The sequence below is a fragment of the Macrobrachium nipponense genome, chromosome 13, assembly GCF_015104395.2.
Source record: "Macrobrachium nipponense isolate FS-2020 chromosome 13, ASM1510439v2, whole genome shotgun sequence".
NCBI lineage: Eukaryota > Metazoa > Arthropoda > Malacostraca > Decapoda > Palaemonidae > Macrobrachium > Macrobrachium nipponense.
Window position 1 is genome coordinate 45,996,201 of NC_087206.1, and position 22,194 is coordinate 46,018,394.

A 22,194-nucleotide genomic window follows, 5' to 3' on the forward strand; every position below is an offset into this window, starting at 1 on the left:
AAGGAGCAGAATTGGTCCTTATTTATACTTGTATTAATTTAAGCTTAGATTAAGTTAGTTTAGGTTAAGTTAGTAACGTTTTCATTTAAATAACCTGTTGATTAGCCTAGCTGATGTTAAGTGTAATTAAATTATTTTTGATCAAGTTTGAGGCAGGTTAGCCTAAGTTTTGCTGTTAGCATAGTATGCTGTATTTTTTTCATTAGGAAGTAACTGATGATAACTTGCTTTGCATTGACTTGATTAAGTTAAGTTTAGATATTTTCTTTGGGTAATTTAGTATTGGTTAATAGCATTGTTCAAGATGACTGATTCTGAAATAAAAAAGTTAATTAAAAAGAGGGCTTATGTTAAGGGTTTAATAACTCTTGATGTTAAGAAGGTTGACTCTTTAAAGGACGATCAAATTTATAGTCATTTGTTACGAGAATTTATTCATAAAATTGATGCTAATTTAGTAATAGTTGAGAATTTTGACGCAAGCATTTGTGAAATTGCTGCTGAAGATGAACTAGATATTATTATGCAAACAGTAAGAGATTATCATTATGAAATGCATAAAACTCTGTCAGAATTTAGAGTAAAATTTGATAATTTGTTTGGAGGTAAGAATACTCCTCAAAATGTTCCAGTAAAATTGTAAAATTACCTCTCCCTCCTATTCAAATTCAGAAGTTTGAAAACAATGCAGTTAATCCATTTGCCTAGTTTAACTTTAAGAAGGCTTTTAATAATGCTTTGGCTGGTATGCCTAACTTAGCTAATACTCAAAAGTTTATTTATTTAAAGGGTTATTTGTTAGGTGAAGCGTTAAGTATAGTAGAAAACATTACAGTAAATGATGAGGGTTTTGATTTGGCTTTTAATCAATTAGATCTTAATTTTCTGGATGAAGACAACATAATTGATCAAGTAATAGGTGAAGTTTTGAACACTTCTGAAGTAAAATCTCTTTGTGAAGTAGAATCTTTGGTTAGATCTTTGAATAATAAATTCATTGACTTGAAGGGACTTGGTATAGATCTGATTGAAGTAGATTCGGCTGCTCTATTGCTAATTAGCAAAATTGTAAATAGGAAACTTCCTAGAAATTTTTTGATAGAACTCTCTAGAACTACAGGATCTTCTTATCCTAATTTTAACCAGTTGTTAGATAATTATCAGAGTATTATTGCACGCCTTAGTTTAGGTCATAATGAAAATTCTGGTGCAAAACCTAAAGTTAAATATGAAGGTAAAGACCGTAATTTCCAACAATCAAAGTATAGTAATAAATCTACTGCTAGTAATGACTCTCTTTAATAAAGATCAATTTACCAGTAAACCTTTATCTTCTGGTAGATGTAAATTTTGTAAAGAAACAGGTCATAACTCTTCTAAATGTACTAGGTTTGATACTTTGCAAGCTAGGAAGAATAGAGCTGAAGAACTAACTTTATGCATTAAATGCATAGGGCCTCGGAATGTCCTGGAAATAAATCATTTACTTTATAAATGTTTTTCTTGCAATAAATCTGAACATCATGGAGCCATGTGTCCTCATGCTATTAAGGTTTTTGGTAAAAAAGTATTAAGTTGTCAATCAGGGTTTGAAATATTTGTTCCCTTCATTACACTCAAAGTTGGTAGGGGTAGGAAATCTTTAAAATGTTGTTTTCTATTAGACACAGGAGCCCAGTTTAGTGTTATTAATAAACAAATTGTTGATTGTAAATTAGGAGATTATTGTGGTGCTCCTTTATCTAGGTTAGTTTCTTCTTTTGGGTTGCCAGCTAGAGTTAGTGAGGGATTTCATTTGGTAGCTGATTTAACAATGCCTTGTGGGATAAAGTCTAGTTGTCTTTTTTTTGCATTGGAAAATTTTAATCTTTCCCTCCAAATTCCTATGTTGCCTTCTATAGTTAAAAATTTGGAATCTGCAGGTTATTCTGTATGTAATAATTACCCAGGAAGGAATTCTGAAATTGTAAATATATTAGGTATCCTAGGGAATGATATCCTTCAGGAATTTAGTCAGTTAGATTTAGACTCTGTAGAGTTATTTAATATTAAGGTCAGAGTAATTAAGTTGGCCAATGGGGTTATTCCATTTGGTACAGTAGTCAATTTTGTTCATCCTTCACAAAGGAAGCTTTTTTATGAGAGAATCGATTCTTATGAACCTTGTGTTAGAGATAAACCAGTAAGAGAGGTAGGATCTTGTCCTATAATTGATAGTAATAAAATCTTGGAAAATAGACCAAGGTAAAGCTGAATCTGTTAGGTTTATTCCTAATCAGGAGATTAAATATGTACCTGAATGTAACAGAGAATCTAGAGTTTTTTTATAATTCTTCCCTTAATTTGGAGATTAAACAGATTTCTGAGCCTGATAAGATTAGACTTCTGGAATTTGTTCCTCCTAAGCAACTTGGAAAACATAAATTATTAGTCAATTTTGCAGTTAATCCAGTAGGCTATAAGTTCGATCCATTGAATGATATCTTTCCTGATTCTTGTGTCGAGTATGGTCTCGACAATTTCTATAACTTGGAATCGATTGGGATTAAAGATGAAAATTCCCTTCCTTATGAAGACCAACAAGTTGCTGAATTTGCTAATCAATTTCTTTTCATGAAGGACATTATCTCATTCAGTTACCATGGAAAAAGGATTTAATTGAAAAAGTCCCTAACAATTTAAAGATTTCATTGGCAGTTGCTGAGCGGATTTGCTCTAAATTAGAAGATCAGAATATATCCTCTAAATATGAGGAAGTTTTTGATAGACAGGAGGAGCTTGGCATTATTGAGCCTGTTAAAAATAGAGCTGCAGGCCAAGTATTCATTCCTCATTGTCCTGTCATAAGAAATGATGAAAATGCCACCAGTAAAATCCGTCCTGTATTCAATTGTAGTTTAAAGGTGGGAAAAGCTCCTTCATTAAATGAAGCAGCTTTTCCTGGTATTGATTTGATGAACAACTTGTTGTCATTAGTTTTGAGTTTCAGGAATAATGATTATGTAGTTGTAGCTGATATAGTGAAGGCTTTTCTCCAAGTTAGGTTATCTTTAGAGTCTGATCGAAATAGATTTTGTTTCTTTAGAAAGATAAATGGGAAGTTTTTTGCTTATAGGTATAATACCATAATTTTTTGATTTGTAAGTTCTCCTTTTATATTGAATTATATTATTCAACATCATTTGTCTAGTTATAGAGGGAATGAAGTAGCTTCTCTTGATTAAAGATAAATTTTATATGGATAACTTGGTGCTCTCTTCTAATCAGGGAGCCCAGTCGCCATTTATTATCAATTCTATTAAGGAAATTATGAATTCAGGGGGATAGGCTTTACGGAGTGGGGTTCTAATTGTCCTGCTTTGTTATCTACTCTTGATGAAGAGGAAAAGGTAGCTTCTTCTGAAATGAAGATTTTAGGATATATTTATGACTCTAACCAGGATACCTTACAATTAAAGGTTAAGCAATTGAACAAGGGTGCTTCCTCAAAGCGTCAGATTTTGTCAGCTTTGTCTTCTGTCTTTGACCCTATTGGCATATTTGCACCTATAATGCTGCAGGGCAAGCCTATTATTCGTAAGTTGTGCCAGCAAGTTTCGAACTGGGATGAAACCGCTTGTGCTGAAATTTCTAAGTTATGGAGTAAATTTTGTAGTTCTTACAGTGAGGTTAGTCAAGCTTCTTTTTCCAGACAAACTTATAAAACTGATGCTCCTATCAAGCTGTTTTTGTTTGCAGATGCTTCTAAGGAAGCTTATGGTTGTGCTAAGTATGCTGTGCAAGGTGGTCATAGTTCCCTGATATTTGCTAAGACTAAGGTTAGCCCTATTAAGGAGAAAACTCTCCCGACTTTAGAACTTTTGGCTGCTCAATTAGCTTTGAAGTGTTTTGATACTATTTTTGAAAATAATAGATTAAATTTTATTAAAATTGAAGGCATAACTCTTTTTATAGATAGCCAAGTAGTTCTTAGTTGGATTCTTACTAATAGGGCTTCTAAGAGAAACACATTTGTGAATAATAGGTTGAAGGAAATTTCTAATCTGTTAGATAGGATTTCTGATAGATTTTGTAGAGTTTCATTAGCTTATATTCCTTCATCTAGCAATCAGGCTGATTTACTTACTAAACCTTGTACTTGTAAGCATTTTCTTGAAAATTTCAGTCTTTGGATCAAAGGGCCTTCTTGGTTGAATTCTCCTGACGAGTGGCCTAAGGGTCTTTTGGGTTGTATTCCTGATAATGTGAAGGGTGACTTAATTTCTCCTGTAATGTTCCCTAAAAAGGAACCTCTTGTAAATATTAGTAATTTTTCTAGTTTTTCTAGACTTATAAGTGTAGTTTCTAAGGTATTTACTGTTGTATATAAGTTTAGGAAAATTCAAGCTGACCCTGTTGAGGCAGCTTCTAATTACCTTCTAAGGTTAATGCAAGAGGAAGCTTTTCCTCTTGAATTATCTTCTCTAAAGAGTAGAAATTCTTTAGTTGAAGTTCCACCTTTAGTTAGGCAGTTTAATTTGTTTCTGGATGATAATGGTATAATGCGAACAAAAACATTACTTTAAAATTTGATATTGTCAATCCTATTCTTGTGGATAAGAAGCATCATTTGACCCGGTTATTGATTTATTATGCCCATTGTAAGTCTATGCATATGGGTTTGCAATCCACTCTTAGTTTTTTGCACATGCATGGTTTGTGGATTGTGAAGGCTAGGCAAGCAGTTTTGTCTGTCCTTAAGGATTGTATTGTATGCAAGCGTTATAATGCTAGCACAGTGAAGTATCCTTCTCCTTCTTCAATTCCTTCTTCCAGGGTTAATTTGAGTGTGCCTTTTGCTCATACTGGTGTGGATTATACAGGCCACTTATGGTTGAGGGAGAAAAATGGAGAAAAATTTAAGGCGTACATTCTTATTTTCACTTGTTTCAATACAAGAGCAATACATTTGGAAGTTGTCCAGTCTATGTCAACCTCGGAATTTATATTAGCTTTCATTAGATTTTCTAATAGGTTTGGTGTTCCTGTTGCTGTTTATTCAGATAATGCCAAGTCCTTTGTTCAGGCTGGTAATATAATTGAACAGTTACTTACTTCTTCTGAGTTTGAGGAGAAGTTTAGGGTCGTTTCAATTTCTCATAAGACTATCCCTGTGTGCGCAGCGTGGTACGGTGCTGTTTAAGAAAGATTAATTAAAACAGTTAAGCATTGCCTTTTTAAAACTCTTGGTAGATTTACTCCTTCATTTTCTGAATTTGTCACTTTCCTCTCTGACATTCAGAAAATTTTGAATAATAGGCCTTTAACTTATAGATCTTGTGAAAATGAGATAGATATAATTTCTCCTAATCATTTCTTGGTTGGCAGATTTATTTCTTCATTAATGTTTGGTGATTCTGAACAAGTTCCTGAGTGGGAGTATGGTGAGGAGGATGGGTATTCTTCTCTCCTTGCTCGTACTTTGGAAACTATGAAAGCTTTAAGGAAAGGTGGCTTTCTGAATATCTAGTAAGTTTGAAAGAAAAGGATAGATCTTCTTTTCATCCTCCAAGAAAATGGGAAAAAGGGGAAATTGCTCTCTTTAAATTACCTTCCAAATCTAGAACTTATTGGCCATTGGTTAGAATTGTTGAAACATTCAGTGATAACGAAGGTGTTGTACGTACTGTTCGTATTGTTAAGCCTGATAAAAGTGAAAGTGAAATTAATGTTAGTTTTTTAATACCTTTAGAATTATATTCTGAACTTAATGATCCTAATTTATATGTTCAAATTGAAGAACAAGAAGAAAATGTTAGTGAGTTGGAGACAGATGAAATACCTGACACTGGAACAGCTTTGCCCAATGAAACATCTACTAGGCCTACCCGTAGTACTGCTCTTGCCTCCAGAAACTTAATAAGAAGTTTAGCTCGGGAGGGTAGATTGTAAACAATGGTTTTGTTTTTGTTTTATAAAAGTTGTCTTTTGTTGTGGAGTTAATCTGTCAAAATGGTTCTTTGTGTAACCACTTTTCTTTTGTCGGTTGGGGAAGATATAGAAATAGTTGATTGGAGAATGGTAATTTCATTCGTGGGAGAATAGTCGAATTGGCTAGTTCGTTTGTTTCTTACTTTTTGTCCCCATTTTTGGTGTTCGTTTATGGACGGAAAGTAAACTGAATGATTGCCGTTTGTTAATATTAAATGTAAATTCTCAACTTTCCCCTTTTTGTATTCCAATTGAATCAATTAATTTAATGTTAAATGTATTCCTTATAAGGAAACAGTTTTGCTTTCCCATCTTTATATTTCAATGTTGTTCGAGAGTTTTGGACAAAGTGAAAGGAAACGGAGTTGTTGACAGTTTTTGGTCCGACAAGGAGTCGAGAGTCTTGTGGTACCTGTCGGACAGAAGAACGGGTGTTCTTTTTCTGCCGTAAATAGTGAATTAAGGATTTAAAATTCGAAGTTAAGAAGAAATTGTTCTGGAAGATGGTGCAGGTAAGTTGAAATATAAAGACTTGCCTTATAATTGATTTGAGTTAGATAATTCTAACAACAAAAACCTAAAGAGAACCTGTACTGCAACCTGGGAGGTTGTAACAATTGGCGACCGTGACAGGATTGCACTCAGGTGTACTCGGTGTTTTGGTTAGCGGAACAGCGCTCAGTGGATTTATCAGTATTTGTTCTTGCATAGTTATTGCCTTACTCCCCCTTTAATTTTGGAATCATTGAAGAATTTATTTTTGATCCAGCTGAGTTTTTGGGATCGGCAGATTACCTTGGGCATCTTCCCGTTTTGAATAAAGAGTATTTGGTGAGTTTTGCTCGCTGGTTAGGAGTTCCGTTCAGGGCAGCGAACACTAGGGCCCAGTTATTGATAGCGGTAAAATGTAAGGTAGCTCAGGGTATGGCTGAAGGAGAGAATTTAGCTAGGGATTTTGACAGTGTTGGTGATAGTGACTCGGAGCGAGAGGGTAGTGTGATTGAAGATGTTAGTGTGAATCCAGGTCTTTCTTTGTTTGAAGATCCTCCTTGTACTGGAACTACTTTTGAAGGGGAGTCTAATTTGCAAGTTAAAGCTAATGTGTCCACTAACCCATTTTTGGTTCTCCTAATAGATTAGTACTCCCTGTGGACCTTCTCCTGATAAATTTAATACAAGGGCAGCTCTGGAGTTGGCCCCTGTATTTGATGAGAGAAATGTGCCAGAATTTTTTAAGGCATTTGAACGTGTAGCTACCACGTTGTCTTGGCCCACCGAGATGTGGACAGTCTTAATTCAGTGTAGGCTGGTGGGCAAGGCAATCCGGGTGTATATGATTCTAATAAAGTGAAGGCGTTGGTCCTCAAGAACTATGACCTTGTCCCTGAGGCCTATCGCCTAAAATTTAGAAACTTTTCTAAGCATGCTGCTCTTTCATTCATGGAATTTGCTTGGCTCAAGGAAGAGCAATTTGATGATTGGCTAACAAGCCGACAGGTGGCCTCTTTCTCCTCCTTGAGGGAATTAATGCTGTTGGAAGAATTTAAGAAATATTGTAGTAAGGAACTGAGAATATATTTAGAGGAAGTAAAAGAGGCCGGTCTAAGTAAGGCGGCTCAGACTGCCGATGAGTTTGTTTTGACCCATCGAGCAGGGTCCGGTAATTTTGGGTCTCAAGTAATGAATTTCCAGTCTGCTAGGACAAGTAATTTTAATAATAAATCTGGTAATGTTGTAGATACTAGGGTAAAATATAAAGGTGTTCCAACCTATTCTAGGAATGAGAATGGTCAGGGAAAAGTCTCAAGTGGGGGCACACTAGAGTCTTTTTCCAAAAACAGGTTAATGTCTTGTAATGTGAGTAGAGGTAGTGGGACCTGCTTTTGGTGCAATAAGCCCGGGCATTATCAGGCTCAGTGTAATGCCAGAAGGAGGTATCTCCAGAAAAATGGTGACAATAGTGGTCACAACCCTATATCTCTAATTTCGAATAAGTCTATTCCTACTAGTCCCAAGGTTGAGAATCCATCAGTGGTTGTTAGTGGTAATGAGATTATTTGTGACGGCGGTAATGTGAATCCATCTGGGAGTAGACAGGCATGACTCTATGATAAATATATCTGGCCTGGTAGACTGGTTACCGATTCAGGAGTCCTTAAGGTGACATTTTTGCGAGACATAGTGTCTGCTCGGTCATTAGTGTTAAAAGAATCATTAAATAGTCTAGTAAAATATTCAGGGAATTATGTGGTTCTGGGAGGGTTCCCGAACACGGTGGTTTCAGCTCCATTGGTAGAAGTTGAGTTATCCTTCCCTGGGTATAATAAAGTAACTGAGTTGGCTGTAATGGAGTCTCCCAATCCCAGGTATTAATGTATTTTAGGAAATGACATGTTGCACAATAAGGGTCTGGAATTATTCCCTATTTTGACTATGGATGCTTGTCCAGCGGCTGTGACGACCCGGGCATCTGCTAAGGCACCTAATTTGATAAATGATGATGACTTAGATTTAAGTAGCTTAGAAGTAGAGTTAGAAAGGCCCGGGTCAGTAGATAGTCCTAGTATTATTAGTGATAATATCATGCAACCTGATTGGGACCGTTTAACGTTTATTGAGGATCAGAAACAAGAGTTTGATTTTGAGTTGGGTGACAAGGCCGATTTAACTAAACCAAGGTTTTGTGTAATAAAGGGTTTGTTATACCGTGTTAGTCACACACATGATCTGAGCAAGACTTCTCGAGTGGAACAAATTGTGGTTCCCTCACAATTTAGGGAGTCGGTTTTGAGGTTGTCACATGATGATTCTTTTTCTGGTCACTTTGGAGTATTTAAGACTTTCAGGAGGTTGGCAAAATGTTTTTGGTGGCCAGAATTAAAATTATCAGTAAAACAATTTGTTAGTAACCGTGAGGTTTGTCAGGTGATGGGAAAACCCAATCAAGTAATCCCTAAAGCATCTTTAAATCCAATTCCTGCAATTGGGGAACCTTTTGTAGAACTGGTAATAGATGTGGTAGGGCCTTTGCCTAGAACAAAGACTGGGTTTACTCATCTCCTGACGATTATGGACAGGGCTTCTAGATTCCCTGAGGCATTCCCAATGAAAAAGATTACCTCCAGAGCAGTATTTGAGAAACTCATTGAATTTTTCTCCAGATATGGACTCCCTCGTAAAATTCAGACCGATTGCGGGACGAATTTTACGGGTAAGGTATTTAGGGGTAAGTGTGCTGAACTGGCCATTCAGCACACTACCAGCATACCTTTTCGCTTTGCTATAAGGAACCATCCAAATTCATCTACAGGTGTAGCTCCCTTCAAGCTGGTGTTTGGACACTGGGTACGTGGTCCGTTGGAAATTTTCCACGAATTGCTTGCAACCGGTCAGAAGGGAGAAATGAATGTGGTGGAATTTGTAAAGAATTTACGGAAGAAATTAGCTAGTGCATGGAAATTTGCTAGAGAAAATTTGGCTTCCTTCCAAGCAGTCATGAAATCAAATTTTGATAGGAAAAACTAGGTGCGGTCATTTGAGCCAGGGGAATTAGTATTGGTATTGAGTACAGACTCAGAGAATTTCCTTGAACCAAGGTCATAAAGGGCCCTAGAAGGTTTTGAGAAAATTGTCTGAGATGAATTATGAAATTGAAGCCCCCGGGACCAAACGAAAGTGCCGGGTTTTTCATATTAATAGGTTAAAATCTTATATTTCAGGTGGTAAAGATCCTTTAGCTATGGTATATGAGCCTGTGTCTATGGTTGTAGAACCTCCAGAGGATACCTTTGAGGACTTAGTTGGTCAGGTGTCTTCTGATGCTCTCTTTAATAATATTCAAAATCTAGAGATTTTGAAGGGAGGGCTGGACCATCTGGAATCTACCCAAGGGACATTATTAATTTAATCTGTTCTTTTCCAGAAGTATTTCAGAGTTCGCCATGTAGGACGAGGTTGCTTCAGAATGATGTAGATGTGGGCAGTGCTTCCCCCATAAAGCAGAGTCCTTATCGACTAAATCCAGTGAAGAGGGACATAGTCAAGGAGGAAATAAAGTATATGCTGGAGCATGACCTCATCCAACCTTCGATAAGTCCTTGGAGCTCTCCGATTGTTCTGGTTAAGAAGTCTGATGGGAAGTACCATATGTGTGGATTACCGTAAGGTTAATGCCAGTACTAAAAATGACTCCTTTCCTTTGCCCCGCATTGATGACTGTCTCGATCAGATAGGATCTGCTAAATTTATTACTAAGTTGGATCTGTTGAAAGGATATTGGTAAGTGCCCCTGTCTGATTGAGCCAGGGAAATTTCTGCTTTTGTAACTCCCTTTGGGCTTTATGAATGTTAAGTAATGCCTTTTGGGATGAAGAATGCTGCATGTACCTTTCAGCGGCTTATGAACAGTCATCTGTGGTTTGGAAGGCACTGAAATTTATATTGACGATTTAGTTGTTCACAGCAATGATTGGGGAACTCATATGGTAAGGTTGAGAAAAGTGTTTGAAGCTTTGAGGGCCGCTGGTCTTGTTGTGAACTTAGGTAAGTGTGAATTTGGCAAGGCCAAAGTATGTTATTTGGGTCATGAGGTTGGTTTGGGACAGGTAACCACTAAACAAGCCAATCTCAAGGCCATTATAAATTTGAAGAGGCCGTGCAATGTCAGAGAAGTTCGGAGAGTTCTTGGCATGATGGGCTATTATAGAAGGTTTGTGCACAACTTCTCGAACATTGCTCAGCTGCTTACTAAGCTGTTAGAAAAAGGACAGAAATTTGTGTGGTCTCAGTGTGAAGAGCCTTTTATAAAACTTAAACTGGTGTTGGTGTCAAAACCAATATTAATGTCTCCTGATTTTCAGAAACCTTTCATTATTGCTGTGGATGTAGGCATTAGGGGTGTCCTCTTTCAGAGAAATGAGGCTGGAGAGGTTCGTCTTGTGTCTTACTTCAGCCGTAAGTTATTGGCAGTGGAGAAAAGGTACTCCACTATCGAGAAGGCCTTGGCCTTGGTCCATACTCTGCTACATTTTAAACCCTATGTGACTAATTTCTCTTTCCCTATAGAGATTTGGATTGACCACAATCATCTTGTGTTCATCGAGTGGATGAAAGGATCCAACCAGAGGATTTTAAGGTGGGCTCTGCAGTTGCAGGAATTCTCTCTGGTAATCAAACATATTAAGGGATCTGAGAACCGTATTCCTGATGCCCTTTCTCGTATGTAATCATAGCTTATGTCCCTTCCTCACCCTTCTCGTGTCTTCATTGGGTTTGTATGAAGCTATATTGCATAGTAAAATATGATGGGAAGTATGAGTGTGGGTGTGAGTGAGTCCTTAGCTTAGAGTTTAGTTTAGATGTAGGTTTGGTTAAGTGCGTTATTTTTGTATGTTTAGCCTCGGTAAGGTCTATCATTTTTTTGGGGGGTTGACACTCATTCGAGTTTTGGTTTAGCCTTCTTTAAGGTGCCCTATTGTCTGGTTTGGTAAGTTTTCTTCGTGAAGTTATGCTTCTTTTGTCATGTGTATTGTAATAATATTCATAACCTTTATTTTTCAGGGTTGTTCAAATATTTTTCTATGGTTTTGTATCTCTAGAATATTATGATAATTTCTTTTCATTTCAGTATTCTTACTGTATTTGATTTTTAAAAAATGTATTCTATGAGAATAATTTTGTTTGTTTTGTTTATTATTACTTTTGTTGGTTTAAATCAGTCTTGTTTACGTTTAAGTTGACTTCTTGCTGAGTATGTTTACTCTTGCGTTACCGTGAAGTTTAGTGGGTTTTCAATCATTTGTCAGTGTTTTTGCGCCTCCTCCTCCTCCTTTGTGTATTAGTGAACTATCGTTTTAACGAGTGTTTTATTCTTTTGCTTTGAGTGTTTATAAACACTGGGAAGGTGATGAATGGACATGGTGGACCGGTCAATGACAGTTCGGTCTTGACGAGTTTTCACCTAGACTGTTTCCCGTCGCAGCATATATTTGGATTTATTTGGAGGACGACTTTGGATATTTACCTTTCGGACCATGCACATGGAGATTTCCCTAACGGATTCTGGAAGACGCAATTATACGTCTGTTGTATGTGCCTGTTTTTTTTCCCGTCGAAGGATTTTTACGGGACCAGTGTCGTCGTTCTTTCCCGGCATTGGATTTGGATTTACTTGCCATGTCATCCTCGTCCAGCTGCAACACGGGAGTGAAAGCAACTTGACTCGTTGGGTGACAAGTAGGAGGCTGCCACCAAGACGTATTATTGTTCCTCTTGTATCGGGACAATGCGTTGCCCTTTATTACCTGGCGTACAGTATTAGCCCTTTTGATAGCAGTTGGGTGGATTGATCAGGACCAAGGATTCAACTCCTCTTTTGGCGGGAGTAACTATGACTTCTTATAGTTATAGAGCTCAATGCCTCCACGTGGTTCTCGCTGGTAACTTGCTATGCTTCGGTGCAGTAAGGCTAAACTTGAGCTCATCACCTCTGCTGAAAAGTAGAGGGTGACTTGGTTATTTGTGAAGCAGAAATGTCGACCAATTGTCCCTTCCCCTCGGGAAATAAAATAAATCCTACCGGCCAAACCCTTGCCACTGGTCCCAGCCAAATTCAGGCTGGACCTAACGTAGGAAGCTGTGCAAGCAGCACAACTTCAGCCCTTAAATCTGATAGTATTATCTGTGGAAGCAGCGCAGACTGTGCAAGCAGCACAGACACAGTCCCCCCTGTTGAAGTATCCACCTGTGTCAACAATGGAGGATCTGCGAGTCCGAGCAGCAGGACTAACGACGCCGGGAACGCTCTGCCATTCCCTCGATGTGCCCAGAATGGGGAAAACCTTCAAAAACTTCAATGGACGTAGGTTACATCAAAGGCGAATGCACCCGGAAGCATTCCATCAAGAGAATATTCGCTGCCTTGAAGAACAGCGCAGTAAGGTGTGAGGTAGAGAGGAGCTCCACATGATGGCCGCCTAAGAGTTGCAGAACAGCAGCAAAGTGTTCATCAACAAGCGAATTCAAGAGATACTATTCCCTGGAAGAACGACCAACAGCATCAATGGAAAACGGAAGTCGCCTGAATACCGACTCATCCTAGCCGAACTTAAAGCCAGAACATCGGACGAAGTAATATAACTACCAGCGACGACGACGACCATTATTCAAGGACGTAAAGAGTGGACCGAAGAGGAAATAACTGGAATGCTGAAATACGACGAGACCAGGACCACTCACCCTCAGATAAATACCTTAATCCACCAAGAAGTGCTCCCGTGGCAGTCAATTGACAGCATCCACAATAAACAGAACACCGCAGCATATAGGAAAAGGATGGCCGCCCGCTTACAAATAGTAACTGAAGAAGTAGGAGGAAATACCTTAGACAAAAGGATGACTATCTACGAGGAATATGAGATACCATCAATGAAGAATGTGGAAATTAAGCTGACTAAGCTAACGGACGATGACATCAAGGAAATCCATAAATACTACAACAATCGTCAAGGATCTGTGAACAGCATTCAGGAATCAGGAGCAATAAGGAGTTCTAGGAGACCAACGATTACCACCGACTGGACCAAGGAAAAAAAGTCAGCAAAGAAAGAAGATGAAACTTTGTGGGAGCTACCGAGGGAACCAGACAACGACTACCTTATTGAACTCGACCTTAACAAAGGAACCCCACCAATACCCGAGGATGGGATGAATGACTACTTTAATGAGTGGGTAGGCAAGCACCAGGGCATCCAAATAGCGACCCATCTCCACCGTCCATCAATTCGTTAGAATCCAGCAGCACTAGCAGCGAGGATACTATGAACATAGACCACCAAATCGACCGTAAGAAATATAGCCTCTTCGGGGGAAAGGAGAGCCAGAGTCATCCATAACATCCAGAGACGTGGAAACCATCAAGAAGCACCCCGGAGAATACTGAGGAGATGCCAATAAGCAGTCACACAAAGAGGATGGACCAAGAACCGAGGAAGAGTAGTGCAAAATGCCTTGATGGGTAGAGACCCCTTAGCCAGGACATGCTATCCGCCAGGTACTACTGAGTTTTGGTTGTCTCTTTTTGAAACTACCAGCCCGCCTATCAACCCTCACCATGAACCAACAGTTATGAATAGGACCTCCATCATAGAACCTGTGACAAACACTGAAGTGGAGTGGATGAAACGACGTACGAAGCCAAACTCGGCTCCTGGCCCAGATGGAATTCGCCCCTTCGATATAAGGAATGCAGAGTCCCCAATCCTCATAGAACTTTATAATTTTATTTTGGCGAAAAGAACTGCCACAGCCGACTGGGCGAGCGGCTGTACAAGCTTACTACCGAAAGTGGACAATCCCTGTGGGCCGGGGGACTACAGGCCGATCACAGTTACATCTGTCGTGACTCGGGGCCTTCACAAAATCTTGGCTAGATGCGTGGCGGAGCTGTTCCTCTCATCAACAAGACAAAAAGGCTTCAAGGCGGAAGAGGGGATAAGCGCAAATATCATGCTTATGAAAGATATAATAAAGGAGGCAAAAGGGAAATTTAATACAGTCTATTTGGCATATATAGATTTTAAAAAGGTATTCGATTCAGTAGGACATCCTCAACTGATAGAAGCCTTGGACGATGTCGGTTTCAGCAGTGACTCACTAAAATATCTGTCTAGCTTTTATGAGAAGATCTCCACCGAAATCCTGGGAACCAGGGCAATCATTAGGAGGGGAGTGATGCAGGAAGACCCGTTATCGCCGCTCCTCTTCAATCTTGCTCTGGACAAGGCCCTGTCTAAGCTCCTGCCAGGAGTAGGGGTGCAGCTTGGCGGGGAGCTCATTAAGTACCTGGCGTTTGCGGATGACATCGTCCTCATCGCAGAGTCCAGGAAGGGACTCCAACTAGCCATTGAAGTGCTTCAGTGGCTAGTTGGAGTCCCTTCCTGGACTCTGCGATGAGGACGATGTCATCTGCAAACGCCAGGTACTTAATGAGCTCCCCGCCAAGGCTGCACCCCTACTCCTGGTGGGAGCTTAGACAGGGCCTTGTCCAGGGCAAGATTGAAGAGGAGCAGTGACAACGGGTCTCCCTGCATCACTCCCCTCCTAATGCTTGCCCTGGTTCCGAGGATTTCGGTGGAGATCTTCTCATAAAAGCTAAACAGATATTCTAGTGAGTCATCGCAGAGTCCAGGAAGGGACTCCAACTAGCCATTGAAGCACTAATAAAGAGCGCTGAAGAAGTCGGTTTTTCACCCGGGATAAGCAGGTGTGCCACTATGGGGAAAATAGGCGACAGGAGGAGGCGGACATGGTACTCAGATGATAGGGAGTTCAGCGTAAACAACACGAGAATCCCAGCACTGAAGTCCAAAGGCATGTATAAATACCTGGATATTGAGATCGGAACCCGCATTAACACCAACGGGAAGAAAGCCGTCGGCCAAATCCGCAATGAACTAGGCCATCTTCAGAAAGCCCCCCTTCAAGCCGCAGCAGAAATTCTGGGCCATCAAAAACGTAGCTATACCCAGACTGAAACACCTGGTTCTGCACGGCGAGCTTCAACAGTACCATCTAAAGGAACTCGATAAGGAGGTGAGAATGTTCACAAGAAACGCTCTGCATCTACCGCGAGACACGCCAACAGTGGCTTTCTATGCCACGATTAAGGACGGAGGTTTGGGACTACAATTTTACCCAGGAAACCCCAAGTAAAATACAGAAGTGTTTCACCCGCCTTACCAGGTCTCCCGACACCTTGGTGGTAGAAAGAGCCACAGTATGCCGGAGGGGTTTCGGAGTGAGCGCGGAAGCGGAAAAAATATTTTTTTCAAAAAATCACAACGTGCTTAGTTTTCAAGATTAAGAGTTAATTTTTGGCTCCTTTTTTTGTCATTGCCTGAAGTTTAGTATGAAACCATCAGAAATGAAAAAAATTATCATTATCATATATAAATAATGCAATATATGATAGCGCAAAAACGAAATTTCATATATAATTGTATTCAAATCGCGCTGTGCGCAAAACGGTTAAAGGTAACAAGTTACTTTTTTTTCGTTGTAATGTACACTAAATTGCGATCATTTTGGTATATAACACATTGTAAAACGATAAAAGCAACACAGAGAAAATATTATCACAAAATAATGCATGAATTCGTAACGCGTGGACGTAAACAAATATTTTTTTCAAAAATTCACCATAAATCATAATATTGTCCTAGAGACTTCCAATTTCTTTCAAAATAAAGAAAAAATGATTGAATATTACTATACTGTAAGAGTATTAGCTTACAATTGCAGTTTTCGACCATATCTGATGAGTTAAAGTTGACCGAATGTCGAATTTTTTTATATATATATTTTTTATATGCAATTATTTCGGAAATAAGAAAAGCTACAACCATCAAATATTTTTCGTTTTATTCTACATGAAAATGCGCACATTTTCATATATAAAACTCTATGAAATGCCTAATATGAAACGGAGCAAATATTCCGAGAATGGGACGTACGCATTTCGGAGAATCCGTGCGCGGAGGGAAGGAAAGATTTTTTTTTAAAATTCACCATAAATCTAAATATTTTGCTAGAGACTTCGAATTTGTTTCAAGATGAAGATAAATGACTGAATATTACTAGACTGTAAGAGTTTTAGCTTACAATTGCGTTTTTCGACCATTTTGGTAGAGTCAAAGTTGACCGAACGTGGTTTTTTTTCTATTTATTGTGATTTATATGCAAATATTTCAAAAATGAGAAATGTTACAACCTTCAATTATTTTTTGTTGTATTCTACATGAAATTGCGCACATTTTCATATATAAAACTTTATGTAACGGCTAATTTAAAATGGTGCAAACATTACCACAATCACACGTATGATTTTTTTCGGAAGAGTTACCGCGCGGACGTAAAGAAAATGTTATTTTTTTCATAAATTCACCATAAATCGAAATATTGTGCTAGAGACTTCCAATTTGTTGCAAAATGAAGGTAAATGCTTGAATATTACTAGAATATAAGCGTTTTAGCTTACAATTGCGTTTTTTCGACCATTTCGGTAGAGTCAAAGTTGACCAAAGGTTGAAATTTTGGCAATTATCGTTATTTATATGAAAATATCTCAAAACTGATGAAAGCTACAACCATGGGTTGTTTTTAGTTGTATTGTGCATGAAATTGCGCACATTTCCATATATAAAACTTTATATAACGGCTAATTTTAAAATGGTGCAAACATTACCACAATCGCATGTATGATTTTTTTCAGAAGAGTTACCGCGCGGACGTAAGGAAAAAGTTTTTTCATAAATTCACCATAAATCGAAATATTGTGCTAGAGACTTCCAATTAGTTGCAAAATTAAGGTAAATGATTGAATATTACTAAAATATAAGAGTTTTAGCTTACAATTGCGTTTTTCGACCATTTCGGTAGAGTCAAAGTTGACAAAGGTTGAAATTTTGGCAATTATCGTTATTTATATGAAAATATCTCAAAACTGATAAAAGCTACAATCATGAGTATTTTATTGTTGTATTCTACATAAAAATGCGCACATTTTCATATGTAATACTTCATGTAACGGCTAATTTACAATGGTACAAAAATTATGTCAAAGTGACGAAATAATTTCCGAGATGTGTCACAGATACTTTTCAGTGCGGCAAGAAAGAAATTCGCGCTTGCGCGCCTGCGTAACGATTGTAAACAAAACAACACCTTGATCCGTGAACTCCCAGCATCCCCCAAGGCGCATGATTCAAAAGTTTTAGGCTGGTAGGCCTATAAGTATTTTTCCGTGAATTTTAAAAAAAACTTGTAAGTCGACTTAAAATACGTCCAGTCGGCACACGAGAGACAAAAAATGTCGACGTAAAATACGTCCAGTCGGCGTAAGAGGGTTAACTGGAAAACGTAACTCTATAGAACAGTTGACGGTAAGGGACTGCAAGACGCCCCTAGTGGGCCCAAACCCAAATGGATCGATTCCGGAACCAAGATTATGAAGGGAGGAAGCTTCATTAATGCCGTTAAAATGAGACTAGGAATTCTAACTACCCCAGCCCTTTCAGCCAGAGGAAGGGATAAAAGTGCCCGATGTGATCTGGGGTGCCCCTCCCCAGGCCCATTACATCATATTCTCCAAGTATGCCCAGCCGTCCAGCCATGGAGGATCAAAAGACACGATAACATCAAGGAATATATAAGGAAGAAACTCACCGAAGAGGGATACAACACCATTAATGAGCCGTGTATCACCACACCAGAGGGACTCAGGAAACCAGATCTCCTGGTGTGGAACAATGAAAGGTCGGCAATACTAGATGTTCAAGTAACCGCAGATGCCAATGTAAATAACATAGAACTGTTTCACCAAGAAAAAATCAATAAGTATAATAAACCAGCTATAAAGCGATATGCAGAAACCTTACCGGGAAACACCCAACGATTGAAGCAATCACCATCAACTGGCGAGGGATAATATCCCACCAAACCTCCCTAGTATGCTGAGGGCTGGGCCTCTGCACTAACGACCTGGAAATTATATCCATAAAAACTCTGAACAACGGGTGCATGACATACGGTAATTACATGGGCATGTCGGGGAGTGGGGACGTGACCTAGGGTACCTGGCAGGGTTGGCCCGGACGACGTTCCCGATTGGCTGTTCAGACTGAACATCTCAACCATGTCGGTGGAGATATCCGGATTGGACATCGAGAGGCACCACCAAGATAGTGTCATAACTGCATTACCAGCCTAAGACAGGCAAAAGAGGCCACAAGAGTGTCGGAGAGAAAGGAAGACCAAGAGAAGCATTCATGGTTGACACTCAGTGGTCGATAAAAAAAAGAAAAGGAAAAAAAAAAAGTGTACTTTTGTCAATCTTGTTTATATATATATATATATATATATATATATATATATATATATATATATATATATATATAGTTTACATGTATAAGTTGTCACGTTTGATTCTGTGTTGGAATTTAGTGGACTGAGTTCCACATTACTTAGCTTTGTGTTATAGGTAGGAATATTAAGGTTTTCCTTGTTTTCATCTCCTACTTCTTTCTACCTTATTATTATTATTATTAGGATATTAATATTTTGGCTAGCCTTATTTGGATCCAACTCGTTAAATATTAAGTATGTTTTCTCACTTGGAATTTTCTCTTGTTTAGAGGGCTTAGTGTAGGTATTTGTTCTCTTGATTATGTACCCATGTAATTAAGTGAATTTAATCTCACAAGGTTGATTTAAGTAATTTTATAGTTTATAATAAATATTGTTAAGTTTTCTTGAGTTTCTGTTTCCGTCCTTCCTTGTCACTGAGGTACATGTACTGACTGCAATCTTTATAAATATAAAAACCTAAAAAGAACCTGTACTGCAACCTGGGAGGTTATAACAGAGAGTAAAGTGAAAGATCTTGATGAGCAGCCAAAGGAACATCATAGATGGACAGTTTCTCTTACATACCTTGCCACCAAATTTGCCCCTCACATACAGAGGGTTAGCCAGAAGTATTCTTATCCAGTTTATCAACATCAGCCAAATGCATACACATAGGCTATCCACGGCCTTCAATAAAGGACACTGATAGAAACAGGCGGGATCTGATGACAGAACCTTCATCATCACAGGGTCAGAGCAGAGACGAGTGCCAAGGAATCTAAACTATGCCCTAATGTCCAAGTCCTTCAAGATGCAGCTACCCCAGTTTCTTGCCAATGAATGGCAAGACTCTTTGTATGCTAACATTTTTGGGGATTGTAAAGTCTTCTTAGATGTCCAAGGGGAATGTTATAAGTTCCAGGTGACAGAGGGTATGATACAGCAAAACACAGTGGATGGATTAAAGAACAACCATGAAAAGGCAGACAAAAAGATTTGTCTGCATTCCTTATCAGCTGATCGGGAGAATGGACATAGTGGTCAGGGAATCTGCCACAGACATTGCAGTGATATTACTGTACCACTGCAATAGATTTCTGCCAACATTGTGGATGGATATTGGAACAGTTTCAAAGAACAATCGTTGTTACGTCAACCTGACTGCAATATGGAAGGAACTAGGACCAGATCTTTGTGCAGCGCTGCCAGCTTTCCATGCCTTTATGGCATCAGACTGTACACCACAAATGTCAGAAAAGGGAAGGTCAGGCATCTCCAAACTCTAGGAAAGCAACTTGACTACCAGAAGACTTTCAGAGTAATGGCAATGAGCTCTACAGTTTCTAACACGACGAAAGAAGCTCTTCAGAGGTTCATAGCCACAATGTAAGGAGCTGAGGATAGAGGAAACACTAGATTTAAAAAACTAAAAATTCATGAATTAGATATGTTAGATATTATATAATATCCGGGTAAATACCATAAATAAATATTGAATGGTAAACAGTATTGGCACGTAAATTATATTTCACTCTTTACCAATGCACCTTTTCTTGTATGAATAAATACTAAAATATATAAATTTGTAGTTCCTTTGTTCTTCTATATCAGATAAAAAAATATTCCCACGAAGTTTTATTCATGGTATACAAAGAGGTCATGGAGCTAGAAAATTTGTTTTAATCCGCCATATGCTGATACGTATAGCACTCTCTTTAGGCTTTTCTTAAATGGGTTTTGCACCAAATTCGGCACTTGAGAACTACTGATCCTTTATCATAAAGCTCTATAGGATATTTCTACAAAGTTTCATTAATGTATGTAAGACGTATTTTAAATGTGCAAAAAACAGCGCCCTCTTTAGGTCGTTCTTAAATGGGGTTTGCACCAAATTTGACACTTAAGAATTACTAATCCTTCATCAGGAACTTTAAAGTATATTTCCACAAAGTTTCATTGATATACTCAAATTGTGATTTAAATGTGACAGTAGCACCCCTTTTGGGCCCTTCTTAAGTGCATTTTGCACCAATTGCGCCATTTAAAAATGGTACATCTGTAAACACAGTGCCAAAACGGAACTTTTATCACAGGCTTGATTGATGTACGTGTACTCCAAAAAGGGATTTTGACGAAGGAAAAATCTATTTCTGGGCAAGGACCTGTGTTGCCCAGTGAAATGCTTCCTTTAGTGTTCATTTCTAAGGTAAAGTATTGCTGCAATTACCAGAGAAAAACTAAAATAGTAATGCCAGAGTAAACTGGCTCGCTCACCTTTAATAAATGCGTCGGTATGGTATCTGGGGCGAGTGGAAACCACTATCAGAGATCCCTTGCCATTTAGTCTCTCCCTTCCTCAATATCCCTCGTCTACAGAGGAGCCGATCCAAGGCCCCGCTACCCGCTACTACTACAACTAGTGCCTTTGTTTTCATTCCTGTAGATAGTACCCAAGCTGGGCCAAATAGGGTGTGGAAGAAACAGTGGGGTGGGATTTCACTGGGCGACACAGGTCCTTGCCCAGATATAGATTTTTCCTTCGTCAAAATCCCTTTTCTGGGCTCAGCCTGTGTCGCTCCGTGAAATAGTGCCAGAGAATTGGCCTCACCAGCTTGGAAGAAAAGTGTAGATAACCAATAGATACAGGTAAATTAAAACTCGATTAGAGTTAAATACTATAATGTAGGTAATTAATTATTACAATAAACAATAAAACATCAAGCAATTGAAAGTTTCAATGATCCTTAAAACTAACTTATCTACACAAACGGGTTAGATAACCCACAATGGTTCAAAATAACACACACCAGTCAACAAAATTACCACATAGGGAAAAAAGACCCAGATACAAATATATACAGTACAAATCATCAATATATACAGAAAGTGCCATCCAAGGTAAAGTATGAACCCAGTAACGACCGAGCTACGGCAAGAATGCTAGCAAGGCAGGTAGGAGAGAGAGAGAGATGTAAGAGAGACATAGGCTACATAACTACTTATTTCTGTTTATGCAGTGTCAGGGGAAACTGTGTTTCTGGCTGCCACTGCTGGGAATTTAAGGGCCTCTAAAGACTTCAAGTAGTGGCGTTTAAAAACTGTCGGAGATTTCCAGCCTGTGTACTTCTTAAGATCGTCAAAATTCATATGTTGAAAATAATTAATTGAGGTGGCTACTGCTCTAACATCATGTGCCCTTGGAAAAGATTCCGGGTTAGCTTGTTTTATAAAGTACAAAATTTGTTGTCTAATCCCTATTAGGGAAATAGTGCCACCTTTTTTCCTAATGAACACGGGACCTGAAGATATCAGGGCAGTCCT